The 12,982-nt window shown below is 39.1% G+C and overlaps 1 protein-coding gene across 1 annotated transcript in view; it reads right to left on the reverse strand.

Annotated features, from left to right (window-relative positions):
* Positions 1-12,982, reverse strand: part of LOC145984970 (sex peptide receptor-like) — a 215,909-nt gene that overhangs the window by 55,180 nt on the left and 147,747 nt on the right. The window contains exon 2 of the mRNA XM_083118547.1: positions 1,114-1,216. The gene's annotated coding sequence lies outside the window, so the exon portion shown is untranslated. The remainder of the gene's footprint in view (positions 1-1,113; positions 1,217-12,982) is intronic.

Raw genomic sequence — 12,982 nt, forward strand, 5'->3', positions numbered from 1 at the left:
TTTCTTTTTTTTGGTTACATTTGACATTAATTCATTCTCAAACTATTTTCATCTTCTTTCTTAATCGATTTGCACCTGCATCCATGTATTATGTAAGACACTTCATGACTTTTCGAAAAAAAAAGTTTTAAAGTACAATTTAAAACTTTACTTTCATGGTAATATATATTTATCTCTCGAAAAATAAAGGGAGCAGACTCGTGCATTCTTCGTAATTTCCTTGCCGAATTACAGTGTTATTCCCAATGCCAATCTTCTGTCAATCAATTACGTTTTCCATGATTTACTTACAAATTTCATTTTTTTGATTCCACGGGGTGGAAATACATGAAAACTTTTAATTTGTTCTGACCCATAAAACGATTTAGAGCAAAAAAACTGAACAGTAGTTCGCATATTCCCCATGCTTTAAACGACTTCAACACAACGTATCCTACATAGAGTAGTTCCTGAAAATCCAACCAGATGGCATATCGGTTAATTTTAATCGCGAATGTGTTGCAGGGATCTTTGACTTCACGATGACGTGGCTCAATGAACTTACCGAAAACAATTAGTAATAACTGTACTTTAATTTTCTTCTGTTTGTAGCGCTGAGTTTCATTTAAGATTCTCCTACTGTAAGCAGTCAATGGTCGGCTGCCTATCTGTTCAGTCCACAGTTTTCAAATAAATTTCGACACTGTGAGATAGCAGCTTAGTTCATTATGGCACCGAGGAGAAAGTGTAACTTCAATGATAGACTTCAAAGTGAATTTTCGTTTACTAAGAAGTGTAAAAAAATGATAATGAGACTGTCCATAATGATTATGCTGTAGATTACTACTTAATTGGATCCAGTCGAACTCCCCCTCCTGCGTCAGCGGCGTCCGGATTTTCACTTATGAAATATAGCAACTCCACTCGAAAACCAACACACTGGTATTCCAAAAATCGAAGGTTTGTCGTCCTATATGAAACAATAGATCCATAACTATTAGCCAGTTGCGTGGCTAAGGGTTGGTTGAGGGTTTCGCGCCCCTTTTGGCCCAGGTTTAAAAAAAAATCAGGCACAGAAAAAGCAAGCCAATGCTGTACCGATCACCTTACACATGTTTCAAGTATGCTACTTACCACTGGCACTTAATTCTTGGTCAACACATTCTGCATCTTATCCAAATGCGAGGTTACCGTTGCCTCTGCGAAAGGGGAAGTGACGTCACGGAAATGGGCTCAGCTGCTGGAAAACAAGGAAAGTGCATAGAGCAAATGCGGAAAACGACTAGAGACATAAATACAAGAATGAAACTGACTAAAACATAACTCAAGCATGAATACACCCCGATATTGGATTATTTCCAAATAGCTATGATTTACAATAGTAATAACTTGTAACTTGAATAGGTGGGTTTAAATTTGATGATAACCGATCTTGTAATGTGTACGTGAGTGGGTAGACGTATGTGGTGCAGACAAATATGCAGGTTAAAATTTACGAGGGAATCCATAATGTGAATAGATCATCATGAAGAATTAGGTGCATAAATTACACGTTAGTATTCAAACCAATTATTTTACACGGAACAAATACTCCATCCTATTTAAGGACTCATTTCTATAGAGTTCTTGGATACATTTTATGAATGAGGTATACTGCACATCTATACGCCAGAAGATTTATGTTGGTAGCCTACATTTCCCGCTCAAAGACCTTGGCAGCCATCACGTGCGTGCTTCCAGCCAATGAGAGGAGCGCTGGATACAGCACGTGCTTTGTTCTCTGCCAACCATAGCTAGTAGTCCCTTTGGGAGGGGAATTTGAACGCTTGCTTGCCACAGCATAGGGTGGGAAAGACAGCAGACAAGCAGAGATAAAGGCATTTCAAATCGAGACAGGAAAATAAATTGTTAGCTCATTGAAACTTGCTTGTCCTTCCGAATAACTCGTGTAACAGCGCAGTAGCCATGTTTGCGTCAAACATACGCGTCAGAGGTCCCAGGTTCGCATTCCGGCCTGGTTGTGGGTGTTCTTTTGAACGTCAATTCCGCTTCACTCATCCTCATCTTCGCGATTAGCCAAAAGTAGCAGAAAAGCGAAGTCTAATAAACCAAATCAATCTGTTCAGTGATGAAGTGACCAACCTACTACATATGTAGAAATGTTAAAGAACGTAAGTGTTGCATTTGGATAGCCGAGACACGCGTACAATTTTTCTTGAGTGGGAACAAGACGCAGCAAAAGTGAATGTTTGGATTTTTTCAGACCTCTGTAGAGACAATGGTTGCCGCCATGTGGAGCACTACTTCTTTGTGGCATATACTTTGAAATAAATATATTCCTCACGTCTTAAACCTGTTTTGACAATATTCCATTATTTTTCAAAATAGGTAGGTGACTTTGAAGATATCCTGTTGTAAGGAAGGAAAATAATTTGAACAAGACTTGGATTTGTTTTAAGAAAAGCACTTGATAAAGTTACGTGATTCGAAGGGGAAAGAAGAAACAGTCATTATATTGAATATGTTTAACCCATTTGCAAACTATTCGTGTTCATGAAATGAAGGCGGATTTATATAAATTCACAGCATGTTACATTATTTGCACATATAGAAACAAAAATACGAAGTTTAACATAAACTTAAATGAAACGTAGGTTCTTTACCAAAATGGTGCAGAAAATGTGGCTTGTTGCTAGCTTATCCTGCCAAAAAGAGCTAACGATCTAAGTTGGCAGAAAGTTTAAACCCAAACTCAACGAAACTGCACGTTAACCTTGATGTGAAACCAGCGTTGTGTATTTTACTAGCGAGATAAGGAACGAAAAGGTTCAGAATGGAGCCATTTGTTGAGGAAAATGGTTCGCATTCTTCCCTTCGTGTTTGCTATTGTTGATGGCCTTGCTATTTGGAACAATCTTCGCCTCACTCCCCCCAAAAAGTGAATCATTTTACTCTCGGCTAAAGTTGCAGCACTACCGACATCTAGCGAAACCCTGAGTTGTGTAGAATGATTTTTAGATCCAGTCAGTGAAATGCTGGCGTTTCATGTCAAATTGGGCCTAAAAATGTACTTTTTAAAGTACATATATTCACATATTTTACTACAGAAACACATATATTTACATATTTCCTGACGGTTGAATATTTAATGCATATAATACACATGTATTCTGACATTTTCATTTTTAATGCAAAATTCCGACAAATTTAATCAACTCAAAAGTTATATTGAATTATTTTATTGTAAAAATGTTCTGAAGTTAGGACAGCAGGAAAAAAAAACTTACAAAAAGCCCGATGAGTAGGATATAGTTTTCAAAACAAACATATGTTCAGGAAAGCAGTCACTGCGCATGTGCATATACTGTACCTCTATTTAAATAAAAGGGATGGACTATTACGAAATATTTGCCGATATTTCTGATATGGTTATAATTTCCTTAACTAAAGTACGGACGCGATAAGAAGCGGCGTGCAATCAGAACGCAGAACGGCAGAACGTGACCAAATTCTGTCTCCTCGTTGGCTGCCATGTGGCTGGGGGGTTTCTACGTTGCCACGTTCGCACAAACACACGGACAGGCTAGTCAGCTGTTGGCAAGCTCGGGAAAAAAGCGTCACGCGAAATTAAGCACGTACGTATCAGTATGCTAATATATGTTATTTCCGTCGTAAATTGATAAATTAACGAATCTAGAAGTTTGAATCGGAAGTTTCTTGTAGGTTGACGTTAACTTCCAGTGTGAATTTTACATTCTGGCAAGCATGAAACATTTTATCTTCCTGCTCTACACAGCAACCGAAAACCTTCACTGAAAGAACCTTTGTTGTGTTTTTATTATGGTACATTGCAAGATCAGCTACGGGCATCTTTTTACTTATGTTGTATCGTATCACAATTACCAACAAAAGAAAATGCGTCTTGTGTTATGAACAACACTGTGGCAAATCGTTCTCCTTTGATTTCATGCCGCCTCTCTTTGCCTTCTTTGTCACGCCGCGATTGTTGAAGCTTCAGAACGTACAAATGAAATGTATTTCTTGAAAATTAGGGCAAATGACGTATAAACAAATTATTTACAACTTCGTTTCGTTAACACGGTTTTAAATTATATTTTGAGGAACCTACAAAAATTCACCTCTAAAACAGAATTTTACAGAACTGAGTTACTGTATTACGGAGAAAATTTATCAAGAACAAATCAATTGTGTGTGAATTGATTGATTGAGTTGGTGTTTTAAAGTCCACTTTATGCACACTACGGCTAATCTGGAATGGACCTACAGTTGGAAGTGGGATCCGAACCACTATGTGCCTCGACAGGGTATCAAACCCAGGACTACTTGATTAGAAGGCGACAACACTTACCCTACCACTGTGCCATCGGGGAGGAACATGTGGGTGTGTGAAGTGAGATAATTTGGGAGCTATATGACAATACAGGCTCTGGCAATACAGAGTTCAATAAATTACAACGAAACGCTTGGCAATTGCTCGATTTCCTTAACATTAATGATACATTTGGTACATGTGTTATTAATGCTTTGAGCTACCTGTATGTAAAAACATAAAAAATGAATGAAAGAACAGAAGTAGTAGTTAAAGAATCAGTTGTTTTTGCTTACCGGCTACCATTGCAGTGGCGCTATCCCAAGATCATCTTCATTGTTGGTTGGTAAAGGAACATCTTCATCTGAGCTACTACTGTCACTGCTGTCTTCCCGCCCAAGTGAAATTACAAAATCCTCCATTTGCTGCTCTTCAACTCCCTCCTTTTCCCATGCTTCGGAAATAATCTTCCTTGTGTGTTCCATAGCCGAACGCCACCTATCTGCTGTCACATCCCCGATAGCCTGTTCTGTCAATTGCAAAATTTTAGATGGTGTAAAAGTTGGCAAAGTGTTCCTCTGTGCTACCAGCCCTTTGACCTGTGCCCAAATAAGTTCGATTGCATCGTACATACAATGATAAGGCGGGAGACGGACCACCGTATGTCCCGCTTCTTCTGCAAGCTTGTCTATTCGATATATGGGGAACTGGGGTCTGTGTAACATAAGGAGCTGCAGTAGTTCAGCCTTCCTCATGTTTCTGTGGACTCGCGAAAATCCTGAAGTAGGTCAATCCGGCAACAGCGCGTCGCTACCAGAGTGGGTGGTCCCACGCCGCTTGCTAGCGCGTCCCGACTGTAATGTTTATAACTATGTAACTGCTGAGAGTTTTACCTACAAAAAGACATTGCGTAATCAGTGTTTAACTTTGCAAAACCACTGTGTACGATTTATGCGTTTAAAATTACACTTCATGGCTATAGGCGATGCCAACGGGGGGTACGATGGGCTGTTTGCGCGCATCTTAATCTACGCTCCGAATGGCCATCAACACCAAATTTCCTCCAAATATTATGATCAATTAGTCATGGGAGCTAAGTTCATTCCCTTTGGCGGTCTGTTGGTCACAGGAGTAACATTGTTATTATTATTATTGCCATAATAATAATTCTAAGGAAAAACTACAACTACATTAACCTACATCATCTTTACTTCACAGTGTACGTACTAATCAATTCAATGTATTATTCTATCATTGTGTATTTTTGTATTATATTATTGTACATACATATTATCATGATCATTATGTTTTTATCTTTATTTTTGGCAAGGGTTTGGCTGTCAGAACGGCCCATGAGGCTGAAACACGACTGCGTAAATAAAGACCCATTCTATTCTAATGAAACTAGTTGATATGTGTAAGAGTGTGGGGAAATGTCAGGACAAGGATTAAGAAGCACTTTCCAGACTAAATAGAGATTTCTTTTTATGAGTCGAATGAAAACCATAAAAGTCCAATAACATTTGTAGGACGCACTGCATACAGCTCAAACGTACATGAGGTATCAACTGTTATTTACAAAACGACCTCAAGGCTGCAACAGTAATCAAGTGAGCTTCAAAACGCCATTTTTGTCATTTTAAAGATGGGGCCTCCTATACACACTTGCACCAGTGAAGAGGAGTGGTTTCTTGCCCTCTGCCAGCCTAAAACTTACAGAAATGTCTCGGCAAATGAAAATTCAATATCTCCGTGCATGCTTACCACACCAGCCAGTTTACTAATGGAGGAGAAAGTTCGACAATGGCTTCAGTTCGCAGGCAGATGGGTGGATGTGGAAAGGCCTTCGCAGCGGCTCATAGGTGACTGCACGTGGACCACAAAGACTTATTCTTCTTAAGGAATGCAGAGATTAACTCAAAGTTGAAAATATATGTAGATCAGCAATAGTCTGTGCTAAAATGCAGCAAACTTGTGGAACCCTACGTACAGAATTCTACTAGATACGAAACATAAACAAATTAAGGTTTCATTTGACTCTTCCTTGTATAACGATATTTACTTCGAGCTTGTAAATCATGAACCACGAAGCATCCTGACGCCAGACAACGCTTGTACAAGTTACAAATTAGAACATTTCAGCTTAAGCTTTATTGAATGCTTTCACGTGGATAGAGGGGAGGATGGAGCAGCTACGTTTCGCAATATTGCAAAATAAGCTCCACTACATTCGTGGGCGTGATATGATTGCAGAGGTCAAGCAGTTGCCATGGAAACCATTGCTGATGCAGCTGAAAGTGGACATTCCGATCCAAAGACAAGTAATGTAATTCCATCAATTTTGCATGCTTTGCCGGAAACAAGCTTTGGTCTCCATATCAACCTCGGTTTTATAATTCTTCTTCCTGCTAGCGTTTATGTGATATCTTTATATATCGTTGCTGTTGACGGAACTCTACGGGTTCCAGAACAAAATTGAGTGCATTTGGATGCGCTCTTGTTGCACTTAAGTGGTCTTGAATGAGAGGAGTGCATGAACGTGATTCTCTGGGATATCAGTTCACTTTGGAAACGAGGATGTCTAAGTCTTTACTCATCTTAAATGAAGCAATGAAGTAATCCAATGAAAGCTATTTCACAGTATCATCCAATAAGGTCAACTAGAAAAATTGGACAAACATCAGCTCCGTTGTGGAGTGCTTAGTGCGAAGGTCGCCAACTTTTGATAAACTTTGAGTGGGCTCAAACAATTGAGATATAGTTCACAGAAAATATCTCGTAAAACATCCCTTCCATGTATCATTATGCTTATTTCCATCATATCGATATGACTACCGATGGTATGTGTGCGCGCGTATATATATACATCTATAGACACACACACACATACATATAATTTATGTAAGGCGACACAGATATTTTAAAGGTCTTGTAACTTTGGAAAATTCAAACTAACACATAAACACCGCTCGCAGTGACAGCCCGCAGTTTCCACGGTTTAAGGCTACGATGGACAGTTTCGCATCAGGTGGGCCTTATTTTTCAATATCGTCGAAATGTGAACTGCAATTTAAAGTAGCGACAGCAGCAAAAAGAAGCATCAAATTCTCCCCATGTTGGAAGTGGAATCGGTTTTTCAAGCCAGATACGATCTGTGAAAATTATGATAAATAAGGATTTACAGCATCCAATGTATTCCATTTGGAGAGGTAACTTCAACTTGAAATTATGTATAATCAAATTAACATTTCAAGTTTTCCAACCGGTAATGAAATCTTCAACCTGTCCTCTTCGCGCTGATGTGTTTTTCTCGACCATCAGAAGTTTGGTATTCCCAAGAGAACAAGTAAAATAATGCTCCCATAAGTGTAATGCTAAGTTTTCTCCTCCTCCTACAGCCATCCAGCGGACAGACCTCTCTTTTCCCAACTTGCCGCAAGGACAGGTCGGTGGGGAATGATGCAAAAAGCCTCTCTTTCCCTTAACGGACATCGCACGTGCGGCGTGGCAAAGTTCAACACACATCGTTAATCCGTTGAATAAAAATCTGTATAAAATCGATTTCGTAAGATGAATTGACAATGATAATAGGTTTCAAAAACAGCCGCAAAGAGCTTCAAAATAAAAGCAATATCCTTTTTGTAGGACTATCCAATGCTAAGGAAAAGTTAATTCACAAAATCAATAAGAACATTTCTTTGGCCGATTAAAAAAAAATAAGAATTGTATTTAAAATCTTTCAACTTGCACCGTATTTAAATTTCATCACGGTCCGACCACAAATTTTTCGTTTATGGAATTTCAAAGAGAGTGGTCGTTTGGAAAACTTTAAAAACTGCACATTTTTATTCTCACGGTGATAAAATGTCGAAGGCATGCTCGATAAAAGATTTGTTACCATAGCTCTACGCAGAATTGAGTAAGTTAAATTCTGATGGAACTCCTTTTTATATAGGTGTACTGGTAATTTTTTGATTGGAGTCCAAACTAGAGTATTCATAATTTCTAATCCGAAAGTATGGCATTCCCATAGTTGACACATACTCGCCATTTTGGTGGTCGACATCTCTTACCAAGTAAGAAGGGAATGACGCGCAGCCTGTTGCTCCTCATCCTTGCTACTGCGCATCCAAACTTAGTCACCCGCAAAGATAGAACTCATGAACTCTAGCATAAGACTTCTTGTGATCGTGTGATTTCTCATCTCAAGGGTCATGATTAACTAGTGTTAGAAATTATTTACCTTGTATTGTCTCGTTTTGTTTTCATTACAGGTGTGACGATATACTGTGTACTTCTTGTGGAACGTATTTAAAAGCTAACGAAATAGGTAATGTGGTAGATATTCGACGGTTACACTATGAGAACAAAATTATGTTCTTCCGAATTCGACTCACTCTCACATCTTTTTTCAAGATAATATGGGTTTATGACTGTAGTAAGGAACGAAGAAATGTGCGAGATATAAAATACGTTTCAGTGACTATAATGAAAGATTATAAAATATAATAAAGCCTTAAAAGAAGCAGCAAGCTTTATTGCTCTGGGTGAAGAGTTGAAGCACTTTTTCAACTAGCTCCATACTATTTTTTTACTTTAAAAATATATTTGAAAAATTTAGTCATTTTATGACATGCGTGACTTATGGCGAGTCGTAAAAATGAACGTAACTTTACTTCGACTCTAACTCCATCTATGATCAAATGAATGAAACCATCTAGATGTCTGTTCTCAATTTTATAATCGGAATAAATCGCTCCGTAACCGTCCGTAGACAGAATCTAATCAGACGTTTCTTTTATTTATAGATTTCCTATCCTGTGAGTATGGTCAGCAGACTCTACAGCCGAACAGTCATTTTTCTGGACATTTTCGAACTGAAAAACGACACTTATATGAGGGAAAAGAGGAGGGGGGTATAAACAGAAATGTTTTTCACCTAAAACATTGTTGAAGAACTTCTGAACAGGTAGTATCTTGCTACGTTCCACTTTTGCCTTGCATCATCATAAAGTTACATTAGTTGAAATTATTTGTACATGTGGTCATTGGATGTTACAAATGTTAAAAGTTGAGATATTAAACATCTCTTTCTATTAGTTTATTTTACAGAAAATAAATTTTAATCAACTCAACTCAACAAAATTTTATTGGATTTACATGTTTATGCCCAGCATAGTAGTAATGCACCGGCGTTGAAGTCGATAAATCAATTGATTGGAAAAGATCGATCAAAGATCAATTGATGATGTAGTTGTGTGGGCAAGCAAGGGGTATTGTTGTTCGCGATGACGTCATAAAATGGGCGTGGCTTAATTTTGCGAGGAGCGTTTTGATTGGTTGGAAAAGTATTCGGGTTTTTCCCGCGGCGTCTGAAAACAGATGGCGTTGATGATTCTGAAATTCTGGGAATTTGGGTTGGGGAGATTCTCGGAATTTTCAGATGGCGTTGATGAGGCTTTTAAGTGGTGCGGTGAATGTTAAGTGTCTTTTCTTGGAAAATGGGGTTTGTTGAGTGTTGTTTCGAGGAAATTTTGTGAGAATTAATGGATGTGGTTTGGGTAATGGGTTTGGAATGGTAATTGCTTTTGCATTCCTGAAATTCTGAGAATTTGGGTACGTGTTTCTGTTGTCTGAAGACAGATGGCGTTGATGATTCTGAAATTCTGGGAAATTGGGTACGTGTTTTTGTTGTTTGAAGAGAGATGGCGTTGATGAGTCATTCCGGGGAAGGTGGTGTTTTTCTCGGGCGACCGTTGATGAGTTTGAAATTCCTGGAATTGGGTGTGGTCTGAAAAACATGTCCTGGCATGTTTTAGGTTTAACCTTCCAGGGTGACTGTTTGAAGTATGTTTAACTGAAATCGTGACGTAGAAAAAAGAAGGTATAAATAGAAGGGATGCAGGATAATAGTATCATGTGAGGATGGATGTGTGCGGTACAAGACTGTCTGATAATGGTGTGAATTTCTACGAGGTTAGCTACGAGGAGTTCTGGGAACTTGTTCGATCTTGCGGCGACCTGGACAACGATCCAACGGCCCTTCATCGGGTGTTGAGTTATTTCCCGTTTATGTATGTAGCGATACCTGAATCTCCCTGGTGTGGATGTTACCTGTTCGACGGATTAGGAAAAGGAGTCCATCATCACTGCGAGACGTTGAAGGAGATAGAAGAGAGGAAAAGAAGAGCGGACGAGAGAACAGGATTTCCAGGTCACAGGTGTATGTGCGAACTACGTCGCAGGAAGGAAGAGGACAATATCGGTGAAGCTTTGAAGCAGAGAGTGAAAGAGTGGCTTTCATTGCTGGCAGACAGAAATTCCTTGTGGTGTTCTGGCTGTGATCGTCCTTTGTTACGTAAATTAGAAGGACATCCCTGTTTCCCTGTGGTTCCTGCAGAAGGTTTCGGCGTCCGCAGACGTCTGTTCCCCGACGATCTTCAGGTTGTTCCTTTATCACCGATACCTGGGACGCCGTCACCTACAGTATCCGATTACTTTACCTTTTATGACGTATGAGAGTGTTTACTCACCACGTCTGCTGGACTCACGCCGAGCCGTATGTTATCAATTACGTATCAGTGAATTCGAGATACAGAACATACAGAAAGGGGCCTATAGGATTACGTCAGACTCCGGAAGAATTAGTGACTGCAGGATTTTACTATTCAGGCTTTAGCGACAGAGTATTATGTTTTCATTGTTCGTACGGACTCTGCGATTGGACATCCAAAGATTGCCCGATTCTAGGACATTACATGTTGGTACCCCAGTGTCCTTTTATACAGAGTGTTGCGGCGTTACACCGTAACTCCAAGAGCTGCAAGTATTGCGACAGTATAGAGACTCCTGAGAAAACGTCCGATAAACCTAGTGTGGATTCTGTGTGCAAAATATGTTTTCAGAATCCTAGCAGTGTTGTAATTCTCCCGTGTCGACATTTTGTTGCCTGCGGATCCTGTGCTTCCCAATTGGACAAGTGCGCCGTATGCCGGGGTAGCATTGAAGATACGTTGACAGTTTTCACCTGATGCCCGAAATGGATGTCTGTTTTTTGGACGTTCAAGGTCTTCGAGGAGCAGGAGGAGAATTTGTGTGGAAAGAAGTCGGAATTTTAAAATTTCCCTTTGACAATGCATTTGACTGTTTAGTGAAATCTCCATATGGTTTACGCTTTTTGAGTGAAAAGTATCGCCGAGTGAATTACTGGCTCTGTAACAACAAACACGGCCTCAACTGGGGAGATGGATGGCTACCGTATGAGAAATTAGGAGATTTGTTATATGTTGTGCTTGTGAATCAAACAGTGTACGTCAAAGGTACGGAGAAAGTGAAATGGTTTGAAAAATTACTTGGAGAAAAGGGTATGGGTAAAATATCCGTACGTAACATCGAAGAACTTGAATGTCCAAAATTGAATAGTGTGAAAAACAACACTTCAGGAAGATGCAAAGAACATAGCAAATGTAAAAATGTAAAAAAAACCTGTGCAGTTGAAAATGTCTGGAAGATGTACAGTTTCTATTGTAATAAGTACAAGAAATAAAAGAGGTTTTTTAAAATATACAAATGTTTTATTTACAATCGATAATATGGATATAGGTTTACAATACATAGAATAACGCAAATGTTGTATTTACAATTGAATATGAAAGGTTTACAATACCTGAAGGGTTATATTACAATACATAAAATAACAATACACAGAAAGAACAAGGGTTCGTTTACAACATCAGATTCATGAAAATAACAGAACTTATTTACAATGTCAATGTCTGTCCAAGATTGTTCTCAAGATATATTTCAATCATCAGTTCGTTGTACCAAAGAATATAAAAATAGTTCACTAAATTGGGCACTTCTTTCTTTTCTGAAACCATATTGTTCTTGATACAATATACAAAAGCCTCCATTTCGGGTTGCAATTTATGATAACGTTCGTTTTTTAATTTCTGCAGAGGCCAAAAAAGGTTACACAAAAATAAGTGTAGTTCAGAGGCTGTGAAAATAAAAGCATCGGATGAATGATGCTGATACATCGAGATACAACGTTTCCCGAAAAAATTTACACCACTGACGGTGATATTTCCCGTAACCAAGTAATTGAATCGACGACCTGTTTCGACGTAATTCAGTAAGTCAGATTTCAAAGCCCACAGTTCTCTAATCTGCTTAGAATCGATGCGTACGGGTGATCTCCCCTGTTGCGAAAACTCCCACACCAAATTGAAAGGGGATTGCTTTTCGAATCCTATTGCTACGAACTTGTTTTTTTCCTTGTTCAGAAAATATGTGTTAGCAAGATAGAGATCTAAACATGCCTCTACGTTGTGTAGTCCAGGACATTCGATTGTATCTGGGGAAAAGCCGATCTCCCTACGCCGTTTCATGAAATCACAGTCTGTAGTCACATCTATTCCCACGTCCATCGGTTCGTTCTTGATAGGGACAGTTTCGATTTTGAGGGGTTGCACACGTTTGCGAGTTTTACGTTTGGAAGCACCATCCTGATGGGTCATGCGTTTCACTAGTTTGTCGTGTTTTTCCATTGTCGAATCCCTAGCAGGCTCCATGATGTTTTCACTGGATCTGTCTCGACGGCACTGAGAGAAAGATACAGCAGCACACATTTATATAGCTTTTTTCATAACACGACACCGGATCGCGTGGATA

Source organism: Lepisma saccharinum, chromosome 1 (genome assembly GCF_977018435.1).
Source record: "Lepisma saccharinum chromosome 1, izLepSacc3.1, whole genome shotgun sequence".
In the NCBI taxonomy this organism is placed as follows: Eukaryota; Metazoa; Arthropoda; class Insecta; order Zygentoma; family Lepismatidae; genus Lepisma; species Lepisma saccharinum.